Source organism: Acomys minous (genome assembly GCF_964271855.1).
Source record: "Acomys minous genome assembly, chromosome: 11".
Taxonomy (NCBI): domain Eukaryota; kingdom Metazoa; phylum Chordata; class Mammalia; order Rodentia; family Muridae; genus Acomys; species Acomys minous.
In genome coordinates this window covers 45274707-45289276 of record NC_140492.1, presented here as the reverse complement: position 1 = coordinate 45289276, position 14570 = coordinate 45274707, and the positions used below count along the sequence as shown (strand labels likewise).

At 39.0% G+C, this 14570-nt stretch overlaps 1 long non-coding RNA gene across 1 annotated transcript in view; it reads right to left on the bottom strand.

Annotated features, from left to right (window-relative positions):
- The window catches only part of LOC311608447, a 160790-nt gene that overhangs the window by 21183 nt on the left and 125037 nt on the right, over window positions 1–14570 (bottom strand). Inside the window, exon 3 of the long non-coding RNA XR_014782975.1 lies at window positions 13214–13390. This is a non-coding gene — a long non-coding RNA (uncharacterized lncRNA). The remainder of the gene's footprint in view (window positions 1–13213; window positions 13391–14570) is intronic.

The window sequence follows — 14570 nt, the reverse complement described above, 5'->3', positions numbered from 1 at the left end:
ACAACTGAGATGTAATATGAATAAATTAATTTTTAAAATGTAAAAAAAAAGTAACATTTATATAATTCCTGATTGCATCATGGTTCTTCTTGCTATAGGTAGTTTATTGTATATACATGTAATAATATAAAAATTATATATATAAAATAATATACGTAATGTATAAAATAATATACAAATAAAAATACTTTTAAAAAGACCCAAAAGTCTGAGAGGTCAAGTTTTAAGATTAACTGCATAGATAAAACAGTTCATTATTTGTTTGTTTGCTTGACTTCCTACTAAAATGAAGGGCTGCAAAACATATAATGATCTTCACAGCAATTTCTGTGACATCATCTTCTCATCCACTTCCATTTCCAGTCCTAAATATCTTTTATTAATCTGTTTTTCATATATATATAATATATGATAAATACATTTTTCTCTCAATACATCCTGACCACAGGTCTCCTCCCCCACCTCCTCTCAGTCTCCTCCACCTCCCCTCTCCTCCAAATCTATTGCTCCTCCATTTTCCTTCAGAAAAGAGCAGGCCTCCCAGTGATGTCAACGGAACCTGGCATAATATAATGCAATTAAGACTAGACATTAACCCTCATAAGAAGGCTGCCTGAGGCAACCCAGTGAGAGGAAAAAAGGTCCTAAGAGCAGGCAAAGGAGTCATAGACACCCTTACTCCCACTGTTAGGAGCCAAATAAAACCTCCAACCTAAATAACTGCAGCATATATGCAGAGGACCTAGCACATATCCGTGCAGGCTCTATGACTGCCCCTTCAGTCTATGTGAGCTCCTATGAGCGCAGGTTAGTTGATTCTGTGTGCTTTCTTGATATGTCCTTCACCCCTCTGGCTCCTACAATCATTCTTCCCTATCTTCTGCTCCCTGTCTCCAAGCTCTGTCTAATGTTTGGCTGTGAGTTTCTGTATCTCCTCCCACCAGCTATTGGAGAAAGCTTCTTTGATGAAGATCAGGCTAGACACTGATATTATGAGTATAGCAGAATATCATCAGGAGTCATTTCACTGACTTTTTTGTCAGTCGTGTTTATTCTATGCTAGGTGTCTAACCATCTAGGCTGTGTGGGCTTCCTCTTGTGGGGCCTGAAGTTAAACCAGTCGTTGATTGGTCATTGCCACAAGCTCTGAGTTTCTATTGCCCCAGTGCATCTCACAGGCAGGACAGGGTGTAGGTTGTTGGTTTTGTGACTCGGTTGGTGTCCCAGTTACATTAGTGGGAGCCTAGGCTGGTTACAAAAGATAACCTGTTCAGACTCTGTATCTTCCATTACTAGGAGTCCTCAATAGGGTCAACCTCATAAGTTCCATACCACCATGAATGTATCTCATCTCATCTAATTTGTTTTCTATGTATTCTACTCTTTCTTTTTTATTTAATAATTTATTCAGATTACAACTCAATTGTTATCCCCTCACTTGTATCCTCCCATTCCTCCTTCCCTCCCTCTTTCACCCTATTTCCCTCCCCTATGTCTGTGACAGAAGAGGACCTCCTCCCCAACCATATGGTCACAGCCTATCAAATCTTATCCTGGGAGCCTGTTTATCCTTTCTCTGAGTGCCACCCCAGCAATGGGAAGTGGCTAAATATGGGGTACCAGAGTTCATGTCAGAGTCAGTCCCCACTCTCCACACAACTGTGAAGAATGTGCTGTCCATTGGCTAGATCTGACTTGGAGTTCAACGTCTACTGTTTGTATTGTCCTTGGTTGGTACAATAGTTTGAGTAGACACCGTTAGGTCCATATCTGCCCATCATGATGTTCTTCTAGATTTCTAGGATACATTCTACTCTCTCTTACTTAGAGATAATCCATTATTCTTTGGAATATTCTCTCTGGAGTCATGTTCAAGGTTCAAGGAGGATGTTATATGGAAAATGTAGGTTATAATTATAGATGAGGCAAACATAATTGTAGAATTTTTACCTACGGTGTTTAGATTTAGTTTTGCTGAGCCATGCCATTTACAGCTGTCATTCAACCTACTGAAAATGCTTTCTCATTGTATTCAAAGGTCATGCAGAATGTCAATTTATCTTTTCAAAGAATAATAGAACAGTTGTGAGAAACAGACGAGAATGGCATGCAACTTCATGCCATGTATCAATAGAAATAATTGCAAAATTAATCCCATTCTCCTTAAAATATTTGAACTTTAAAATGATGGATTTGTTTTTCCTTGGAAAAAAATTAAAATGTTTTTATAATTCTAATACTATTCCATGTAAAAACTAATTTACTCCTTGTATAAAAATATGAATCATTACTGCTTCTGTTAAATGAGTGTTTTAATACAATTCTGGAATATTTTGGAAAATTTTTATTAATAAATTCACACTTGCATAAACATTATCCATTAGGGAATGGACACACCAACTACTCATCCAAATGTAACCAGGTTGAAGTCTTTTTATTTTGAGGGAGAAATTTTTATTAACCAGTTTCATTATGGTACGATAATTATCTCTCTTAAAGTCTCAGTGTACTTATACAAAAGGCTTTGTATCTGCCCCATTTCTTTTCCACATGGCAGAGGGAACAGAGCGTATAAGAACCATGTGCAGCCTACGAAATAGTCTCCTTTAAAATGGCACACAATATTTCACTTACGTTTTATAAAACAGAGAAAAACACACAAGGTCAAGGCTCATGCCAAGTGAATGAGAGAGGCAACAGTCAATCAAAGACCATGATAAAAATCTATGCAAAAGTGTTTCTTACACAATCATTTCAATGTTGAAGTTAAACTGACCTGACTGAGAAAATGCTTTCCCTCAATTTGACAAGAACCCAAACTTACCTACCTTTGGATATGTTAAGGTAATTTTCCCTCACATATATACCCTATGTTAATAATACGATTCTGCCAAATATTTTCCATTGTTCTAGAGAGATATGATGCTATTGTGCCTGGCATGATGCTATTTTCTTCCATCTTAAAGCTACTTACCACATTGAGCCTAACTAGTGCACTGCTGCTCCTGTCAAGTCAAGGTAAGCTTCTAGAGGCACAGTCCCAACACTGAAAGACTAGGCCTTGTGAGGATAGAGATAAACTCTTAGACTCTTTATATGATACCTACAATTTGGTGACTATTTTTATTTTGGTACTTAGACAACCTCTCCTTAAACTGAGGTAAGTTGATTATCATCTGATTATATTTAGCACATGTTGGGATTTATTTGAATCTTACCTCTCAGTACTCGGAAGCCATGCAGATGACAGTAATTCACAGACCTCCTAAGCATACTGAATACTCAAACTCAGACTTTGGTGTCATGTACAATGCCTTTTCTTCACAAGGAGGATGCAAGGCTCCTGCAGCAGTCTCCCTTAAGCTGTCTGTTTAATTGAGTTCAGACCACATAGTGACTTTTATACTTCTGTTCTTCCAGGATGGAATTATTCACTTAGCCTCCAACCACAGCATAAACATCATTGCATCTGGAGGCATCTGGGAGAATTTAAACTGAGCCTCTTAGCCAGTTCAGCATTCAAACATCTATGCTTTTCATGACTCTCCAATTAGCACTGGAGTCTATGATGTGGCAGAAAGTCTCATCCATGTGACAACTTCTGTCTTAGCTGATTTCTACAGTATCCAACTGTCTCTTTGTTATCATGCAGAGGTGGTGGTGGGCATCTGTGGAGGCAGGAGTAGTATTCTTTGTAATTATTTAACTTGAGCCATCTTTTAATAGACCAGTAGGGAACTCTAGAGTGAGGTGAGAAAAATTGGCAGTTTATGGAGAAGGATGATTTGCTTAAAGTCCTGCAGCTAGAAAAACGTCCATATTGGAATTCTTTTACTAATTTATTCTTGTTACATCTCAATGGTAATCCCATCCCTTGTATCCTCCCATTCTTCCCTCCCTCCCATTTTCCCCTTATTCCCCTCCCCTATGACTGTGCCTGAGAGGGACTTACTCCCCCTGTATATGCTCATAGGGTATCAAGTCTCTTCTTGGTAGCCTGCTATCCTTCCTCTGTGTGCCACCAGGTCTCCCCCTCCAGGGGACATGGTCAAATATGAGGTACCAGAGTACGTGTGAAAGTCATACCCCACATATTGGAATTTGAATCAATGCCAAGTGACTTAGAGCCCTGCCCTTTACCACGTGTCTTACTAACCTCTTCTTTCTTTTCAGTCAGCTGTTCTAAATTTTTGTCTCTGCTTATATTATGACCAGAACTCTGTAAAGCTTCTTGAAAAGAAAACTGCTTCAGTATAATAAACAGGAGAGACCACTCGTTTTTTTTCATGTTTATGTTATAACATGGTGGCAATAAAATCTGAATCAGAAGGCAAAATAAAGCCACAACCTTTGAGTTGATTAATATATTTTGAACATAGTCTTTTCTTTAATGATTACCTAGTGATATCTTTTCATGTGAGCTCATAAATCTAATTTTATGTTAATACCAATATAGCCTATTTTACATTTTATTTAAGATGACCCATTTTCTGAGAGGTATATAAATACATTCTTCAAAGCATCTAGATGACCCATTAATATACTTAATGACAAATATATAATTTTTCTTAATGTATCATTAGGAATATTTGAGACAGTAATTCTGCCATGCCCTGTCTCACACATGTGTGATTTGCTAAACTGAAAAGTCCTGAGTTAGAAATCAGTTTGTTTCTGTTAGTAAATACTTCAGTACGTTAGTTAGTGGCATGTGATTAAGTTTATCACGTTTTAGTATTTACACTGAATTGACTTTTCTGGCAAGATAGCCACAGTGCTGAGATTTTTTTTTTTTTTTTGCCTAATTAACACTCAATTAACCTTTTTAAACTGTATATACAGAAAAGCTCTCCTCTCCTTTGATCTTCTAAAATGCATTGGTAATTATATTCTTTTCCTAAATTATATTCAAATTTCTGAGCAAGCCAATAGAGTTTGGGCAATATTGAAGACAAGTTGGATGTATTGAAAGAAGTTTCTTTTAAAAATTTGTTGCATTTATTTGTTTATTTTGCATGGGGAGGAGGTGGTGCTGACTATAGCACACTTCTGGAGGCCAAAGGTCAACTTCCAGGTGTAGGTTCTTTCCTTCCACAGCTTGGGTCAGTCCACAGGGATTGAACTCAGACCCTGAAGCTTGACATCCTTAACCTAGCAAGCCATTTCACCATCCTTGTTACACAAATTTTCCATGAGTCATAAAGAATGATGGTTACTAGTATAACTTGGGGGTTGCCACCTTATTACTAAAAGGTTAATGGTTTTGGAATAAAACCAGTGTGGGCTGCTGTTCATCAATAATTGACTTCAGTAACAAGAATCAGGTACTTTGTATCCATATTTTAGGGCTTTCCTTAATGATCTTTCTTATCTTAATATTCCTGCATACCGCTTTAGCCAGGATAACACTGCCTATTAGGAAGAATAGGAGGAATGCTCATGTGATTGGAGGCTAGAAAATAAAGTTAGTCTCCGTCCATTCAAACCACTGGCTCAAATTTTTGTTTTATCTAAGAGTCATAAAGGGCAGTAAATTTAAGATGTTAGTTGTGTAGGAGATAGCTTAAGAAACCTAATAACAGAACCATAATAATTGAGTCAATTATATTTGTCTGCTTAATCAATACAGCATGGGCTTAGGGGTTTCAAATGAGATATTTCCAAAGCACATAGCAGCACATTTTGCTTAGAGTCTGTAGTTTCTTGTGGTCAGATACTCTGTCATAGTCATAGGAGAGTAACAGATACTCATAGGTCTATGCCCAGCACCTCCTGTGTGTGCTCAGTCAAGTCTGTTAAATTAGTGAGAAAATGAATAATAAAAAGGGGGCAAGTTTTGAATGTAGAAAAATTTTAGAATTTTTAATACTTAGTGAAAAACTTCCTTATTTAAATTCATTAGATTTACATACTACAAGGAACATACTACAGTCGTAGTTCATCTTCTGTTGCAAACTGACTTAAATTTAAAATATTAGAATCTCCGAGCTCAGGAGTGTCAGAGATCACCCGTAGTAAAGCCCACGCACTGGCAAAACCATTTCTGTGTAAAACTACCCTAATTAGTACAGAGAGTGTAAAAATTTTCATTTCAATTTTAAGTGCAGAAAAACAAAATGATGGTTCTATGTTATTCGAATCAGTAATCATCTTCATCACTCTGGTTGGCTACGGCCTATCAGACTAGACAGGCAGCCTGTTCTTGTCGCAGGGGAGGGGTTGAACGCTACTGAAATCATGAGTTGGGTGCTGGACAGTCAAGGATGTTGCTGTGTGCATTTAAGACAGCTTTTTGTGTGGGGACCGGACAGGGGTAGGGGTCCTGATCACAAAAGTTTAAGCTCTATAGCTCCCCCTGCAGGTTCAATGCTGCCTGCGTCTGGATGATTCCTGAGTCGCTGAGGAGTTTCTGCTTTAAGGTTCCACTAAAAATGCTGTAGAGATAGATGGCTTAAAAGACATTGGGAATGGATGAAGTGTGGGAATTGGGTGGGAGAGAGGTTGAGGAGGGGAACGAGGATGGGGATCGGATGTGGGGCGAGCTGGGGTGAGAGGTGAGAGGGCTGGGAGAGAGGAAGGAAACCAAGCGGGGCCATCTCTAGGACAAGCTGGAGACCTGCAACAGGATAGGCCCCCGGAAAATGTGGGGGTGACTCTAACTGAGAGTAGCGAAGGACCTGGAGACTGAAGTGGTCACCTTATAGCCAGGCAGGATTTTCAATGGAGGGAGGGGGATACCAACCCACTCACAAAACCTTCAATCCAAAATAGATCCTACCTACAAAAAAATTCAGGGATAAAGATGGAGCAGAGATTGAGGGAACCAAGGGCTGCCCCAACCAAGACCCATCCCATAGGAAGAAGCCAACCCCTGACACCATTAATGATACTCTGCTACGCTTGCAGACAAAAGCCTGCCATAACTGTCCTCTGAGAGGCTCCACCCAACAGTGGATTGAAACAGATGTAGAGACCCACAGCCAAATATCAGGCAAAGTTCAGGGAGTCCTGTGGAAGAGTGGGGAGAAGGGGAGAAGGACCCGGAGGGGACAAGAACTCCAGAAGAAGACCAACAGAGTCAACTGATTTAGGTCTATGGGGCTTAGAGACTGAAGTAGCAACCAAAGAGCCATGCATTGTCTGGACCTAGGCCCCCTACACATATGTGATCAATGGGCAGCTCGGTCCCCTAGCAAGTGGAGCCGGGGCTGTTTCTGACATGGACTTGGTTGCCTGCTTTTAGATCACTTGCCCCTAGCTAGTTCTGCTGCTTTGGCCTCAGAGGAAGAGGATGTGTTTAGTCTTGATGAGACCTGAAGTGTTGGGGGGTATGTTGGTAATGGATGGGGCTCCCCTTTTCTGAGGAGAAGCGGAAGAGAGAAAGGGAAAAACGGTGAGAGTGTGAGACTGGGAGGAGGGGGTGCGGGGGTACGTTCGGGATGTAAAATAAATAAATATGTACAGTTTTTTTTATTTTAAAAAAAGGTTTCACTACAATTACTTTCACCTGCACCCCTTATTATTTACCACCCTCTATTTCCTGATATATACCTTACAAGGAGGATAAAAATTGAGAGTACATGGTGATAAAATGAGTTTGATACTCTACTGATGGAAATTTTTGTTTTAAACATTTTTACACTTGGCCTTAAACTGTATTTTTAATCATTGACTCTGTGATGCTACAGAGCAGCAAGTCTTTGATTTAACCTGTCAGCTTGTTAGTTTTTATATGTACTGCATTGACATAGCTTAGTAGTATTTTCTAAAAATCAAAGGTAACTGATTTCACAGTAAACAAGATTTTGTAAAAAGAAGCCTGCTTGTCTCTTAGGTGTGGCTGCAGCTAAGTGTTTACAGCTACAACTTCAGTTTGTTTTCATGATGCTTACCCAGCTGCATGACAGTTATAGGTATGCTGTAAGTATCTCATGAATATGGCATCTTTAACTGCTTACGGTACCTATTGCTGCACCAATAAGACTCCAGATCTTGCTGGCTCATTACAGTGCAGATATGTTTTGTGTTCGGAAGGCTTTTCATGTGCTCCTTCAGGTTCAGCTCTCAGCTCTTTCAGAAGATGTGCACAGAATTCATCCAGGGGCGACTGAATAAAATTAATGGGATATGATATGTAGTGGTGCTGAAGAGAACTTAAAACGTATTCTCTTACTTAAGCATACCAATGGTTTCAAGGCAGAAAGGCATGCACGTTATTGGCAAGGTTTTGCAGGGGGGAAGTGTACTGTTAAAGTATTAAATCTCATGAGTTTAACAGCAAGCGACTAAGTAAGGAAAACAACGGGAATAGCATTATGCACACCGCATAAAACATTAGATAAAACAGATGTGGCTTAAACAAAACCTGCTTGCAGCCTCCAGTGTACAGCACTCCTTCCTTCTGATAAATCCCCCATCAGGAAACAAGCTACGGAATGGTTTTGGCCTTCGTAGGATCAATGCTTTTCAAAGGTTTGTGGTGCAGAAATTTGTGGTGGGGACAGGGGGAGGAAATCCACTCCTGGTGCCAGTTGTGTCTGTGCATGTGCTGCGCATGCGTTCTATGTTGTGCATATGTCCACCCACAAGAAGGCATGGGATGTCTTGTTTATGCCTCAAGAAAGGTTGATAGCTCGAGGCATAGCAGTGTCTAGCATGAGGTTTAAAGATGTGGAAATGAATCCGCCCTCAAATAAACTTCAAAATATTACTTTTAAAGGCGCTTCATGGTGATCATTTTCCACAGAGCGAAGTGCCTGACGATGAGAACATGGAAATCAAGGTAGACACTGTTTTCTCTGTTTTACCTCTGTCTGTATCTCTTCCATGCAAACTTGCTCGTGGGATGCAGTCTTACCACGTCTCTCATTCATGTTAGAATATTGTATGTTGCTGAGTAATTTGTTCCAATTTTAGGCTAAAGCTATAGTAATAGATAATTTTAATTTTCCCTGGAATTGATTGCTTTGTGTATACCGTACTATGCACATACTACATTTCACCAGAGAGTGTGCCCTTTCTCTGACTAGGCAACCTCTAGAGCACAGCTCACAATTATTCATAATTCTGTTTAGGTTCCTATAGTACCTATTAAGCATTCTCTCACTTTGGAAGAGCATATTTTAGTTTGCCTTGTGCTTCTGTGGTAAGCACACATATAAAAAGTAGAGATAACACTGTTTGGAGGAATAGAGGTAAATTTACTATCTAATCATGTTACCAAGGCATTTTCTTTGTAATTACAGCAGCAAAATGCTGATCTGTCTAAAATGAGATTTAGTTTTTTAGTCGGGCTGAATCAAAACGAAAGAATGGAAATAAATATTGAAGCTAGTGTTGCAAGTAATTGGAGTAAAAATGTATAAAAGGGATACAAAGAAGGGCTCCATTTCGTGTTCCAAATTGTGACTAACCCTTCATACATAAAAATGAGCACATGCCATGAAGAGTGTTGCTCACTAAATAATGGCATGCATTTAAAGTTCACAGGTGGTAGGCAGTCAATCCAATCAGGCGGAGACAGGGACCTCATTCCCACCGTACAAAGAAAGGGAGCTATTGTGAGGAATTATCCGTATGAGAAGGTGAAGGGGGAGATCAATTATGAAGTTGCTGAGGCATCCTGTATACTGCTCTTTGACAAGTGAGTTCTTTCCTACCAGAGATTTTGTTTGATGTTTGAAATCCCCTGAGATCCTCTAAATGAGTACCGATTGCAAACAGAATCTTCGCTTATTACACTCTGAGTCTTAATGTCACAGATGCCTTGGAGAGTGAAGTCCATGAAATAAATTATGAGTCACACTTTTAAATGCCAGGAGTATATTTTACATATGTTATATTATTTATTTGGTATTGTATCTAATAAGGTATGAACCAATCCACATATTTTGTGTGCTTTAATATTGCAATATATTTAAAAGACAATATACATAAATGTCAACAGTGAGCCAGTATAACTACATATCTCTATGTATCATCTATTACCTAACTATTAATCATCTATGTATATCATTTGTCACTTTCTTTATAAGGAAAACTTCTCAAGCCATCTATTATTGCTTTTTTAATCCAATGTAAAAAGCAGTGGAAGTATTGACTGCATCAATTACATAAGGTAATTTTCAGTATTAATCATATATATCATATATATGATGTATATGCATATATTACATATAAATACCTTATGTGTATGTGTTGCTTTAGGACAATGCCTACCACTCTATATACAATGAATGAAACTGTTGGTTGTTATCCAGTGAACTCCATGGGGTCTGAGCTCTCACCTCTTTTTTAAGTTCCATGCCTAATATTAAATATTTATGGCTGTGCTCAGTTATCATTTCATGAATGAATGATCAGTTAGAAGAACTGTAACTCCTCAGTTTACTGGTCACATCTTTGGACATAGAAATAGGTGTAACAGCCCAAGTAAGCGCACTTAGTTAACAGCACTGTTAGCCCAGTTAACTCCAGCCCCACAAGGATACATACATCTCTTCATTGTCTTCTGATGTCATGTTGAACTAACATGCTCACTGCCATCCTAAAAGGGCTCCTAGGATAACTGTTCCCAGAAAAGTGATGGCGGGTTAACAGGCCTCTAGTCCTTGAAGATCGTGTAGGGTTCAGATGAAAACAGATGCCTGAAAGCTTTCTGCAGCTGAATGAAGGGATTTTCTTAAGCCGGTGTGTGCTACCTACGAAGCTAAAGAAGTGTTCACAGCCATTTCATGGTGATTAGAGAAATGCTGGCCCAAAAGGATGGTATGTTATAGCCACCTAAAGGTTTTGCTCTGGAAGAAGGAGACTTGCATTCTTTCCTTCCAGGGCAGTGTCTCAGCATCTCTTTCCTAATGCCAGTTGTGCACAGTTCCCAAACAACATGATGTATGGAAACCACTCTGTAAAGCATAAAAACTAGGAATCAAAAGTCATCTGTGAAAAAAGGGTCATGAAAAGAGTCATTGTGCAGGATTTTCTTGAATATTCTTTTCGTTCTTCACTGCAATTAATTAACCTAAAACCAAAATTCTCCCCCCCCCCCACCCGGGTATCACTGTTGGATTAGAAGAACCATACCCAAAAGTCATATGCAAAGACCTGGATTTGGTTTAAAAGATCCAGAATCTTATTTAGTAAAAGTAATGATAAGTTATTTGTAAAACAAAATTTTGAGTTACCAAGAGAACAGTAATATTGTTAAAGTATTTTTTAAAGGATTCAAAAATAGGGAGAAATTAAGTTAAAATATCAAATATCAAATTCAACTTTAGAAAAATCTTTCAGAACATTTAAAACCTAAAAAATAAATAAATGATGCAATTTTTATAAAGAACATTTCTGTTTTGGTGGCTTTTGCATATTTGAGAGATAGATAGCTAAAGCAAATATCTATAATTTCTGGATTCTGTTGTTTTCTTGAATAATTAATAATCAACTGGAGAACGTTAAACAATAATTTACATGTCAGTTTTGCTTTAAAATGGTATCTTGTCCTTGGCTGGTGCCATAGTTTGAGCGGGACCCCTGGGCCCAAATCTGCATATCATAATGTTCCTCTTGTAGGTTTCTAGGAACTTCTGGATACTTCTACTTTGCTATTCTCCCATGCTTCTCTCATCTAGAGTCCCAATAGGATGTCCTCCCCTCTGTCCCAGTTTCCTGGCACCAGCCAAGGACAATACAGGCCGTAAAGTTCAAACCCCTACCCAGATCTAGCCAATGGACAGGACATTCTCCACAATTGAGTGGAGAGTGGGGTATGACCTTCACACGAACTCTGGTGCCCCATATTTGATCACGTCCCCTGGAGGGGGAGACCTGGTGGCACTCAGAGGAAGGCTACTAAGAAGAGACTTGATACCTTATGAGCATATACAGGGGGAGGAAGTCCCCTTCAGTCACAGTCATAGGGGAGGGGAGTAAGGGGAAAATGGGAGGGAGGGAGGGAGGAATGGGAGGATACAAGGGATGGGATAACCATTGAGATGTAATAAGAATAAATTAATAAAATAAAATGTTAAAAAAAATAAAATAAAAAATAAAATGGTATCTTTTTATTTAAAATTTTTTACCTATTATCTTACTGTATTTTCAGTTTATTGCTAATTTTGCATCCTTTTCTTTTGGACAGAGAGATGAGGTACTCCTCACATCTTAATAGTAGCCAGAGTTCTTGCTTACAAGCAGTAGAGCTGGCCCTGCCCAGCCTAAGCACAAAGAGAATATACTGAAAGTCTGTATGTATGATTGAATAAGAAATAAGCCTGGAAGCTCTTCTTGGGTGATGGTAAGAACCAAGGACCCCTTGCAGGACTGGGGAACATAAGTGCCTTATTAGCAGCAGCCTTGCCTGATACTCACTGTGAGCATTGAGCTCCCAGCTAGCATTGGCCCCACCCACCAAAGACTCAAAGTCTTTGAGAAAATATCCAATTTACAATTCCAGCTTTATTCTTATTTTTTACTATTAATTTATTCAGATTATATCTCAATTGTTATCCCTTTGCTTTTCTCCTCTCGTTCTTCCCTCCCTCCTTCTTTCATCCTATTCCCTCCCCTAGGTCTGTGACCGAAGGGGACCTCCTCCCCTACCATATGGTCACAGTCTATCAAGTCTCATCTTGGTAGCCTGTTTATCCTTTCTCTGAGTGCCACCAGGCCTCCTCACCATGGGGAAGTGGTCAAATATGGGGCAACAGAGTTCATGTCAGAGTCAGTCCCCGCTCTTCACACACTATGGATAACGTCCTGTCCCTTCCCTAGATCTGAGTAGGGGTTCCAGCTATATTTTTAAAATGGCTTCTTCTTCTATTACCTAAGAAAAGAAAATCAAAGGAACTATAGCTTTCACCAAGGTCAATACACGAGCACTCCAGAACCACATCAGGATACTTTTAGAACTATAAAACTGAATATTAGGCAAGAAGGTTTTAGAGGAGTTGGAGAGATGACTCAATGCTTAAGAGCACTAGATGGTTTTGCAGCCCAGGTTTGGTTCCCAGCACTCACATAGGGATCACAATTGTTTGGAACTTCACTTCCTGGGGATCTGATATCCTCACCTGGCCTCCAAGGACACCATGCAACCATGTGGTGCACATACGAAGATGGAGGCAAAACACCAACACACACAAAATAAAAAATAGTAAATCTTAAAATTCTTAAAAACTTATAACTTCCTCGAATATATTCTTAAATAAGCACAAACCGGCTGAAATGTAGGCATGTCTCATCAAAAGATGCCACGTCTTGTAGTGCAGTCAGAGCTTATGCAGATGTTGAGCAAACTGAAGACGGCCAGTTTTTGCCTTCTTCATATGCAGGAAATGAGGCCTTCTGTGAAGAAATCAACTTCTCCAAAACCAATTCCTCATCAGTAAAAGCTCTGAAAATAGAAGTTTTTGAAGGATTAGCAATAGTCCACTCGGCCCACAGTAGAAAATAAATGATAATATACTGCAAAAATCTGCTATCCCTCAGCACCACAATTACCTCTCCCGCCGTTAGTTCCTCTAGACTAATATCCTGATGACACTTTATTTGCTAGACATGAAAATACTATGCTTTTTACCAGTGTATTTGAAAAGACAACAAACTGACCTTTATTCTGCCAAGTTTTCCTCTAAGCCAACTTAAATCTTTACCATCATTCCTTTTTAATTGTCAATAATAGTACACTATGGACACACATAGTTTTTCCTTTACAGTCAAGATCCCCCCACCGTATGTATTGGTTGAAAAATTGTCTTCAGAGAAACAACCATTTGACACATCATTAATTCATCACCCTCATATCACAAGCCTTCCTTTATTTTATCTTGTCCAAAGTATGGAGATACAGATCAGCTCTTAAAATCTTAAAATTGCAGGGGAAATAATTTACCAGAGTATGGAGATAGAAACCCTTTCTGATACTAGTGACAATAGTATCAAAGGAAAAGAAAGTGCATGTCACAACCAGGTATTTCACAGAAATGGTGGGTGCTGATGAGCTAGCCTGCCGTTAGCTTAGTTAGCTGGATTTTGCAGATATGTCCATCCCTGTGTTCCTCACAAGCTCCTGGCTATCTGACCCCTTTAACTGAACAAGGAGATATCCTTGAGTGCTAAAATTCCGAGCTCTGCCTCCAGCTTGCCTCAGCCCAAGAGCTAGGACTAATGTTTAACAGAAAATCTGTTTTTCCCGTAGCTAGCAAGATAAACCAACCAAAGAGCCTGTACTATAAAACAAAAACATATATTGAGGAACCTAGGGAATTAAAGACAAGAAAAACCCAATTCATCCCATGGATTATTACCTCAATTATAGATAATTAGCAGAGAAATAAATACATGTACATAAGCTCAAGTTATCATTAATGGGAGGTGATAATTATAGTTTACATGGTGTTAGTATAATCTTTTGTAATCCTTGTGATCCCTTGAATGGATGTCAATTATCTCCACTTTGCATAAACATAAGGTAGGTTAATGCAGGTGATTGTACTTTTTACTTATAACATTAATGGTAACATTTGTTTTACAACCGCTTAGCAGATTAAACTGGGCAGCTAGTCTTTTGCTGT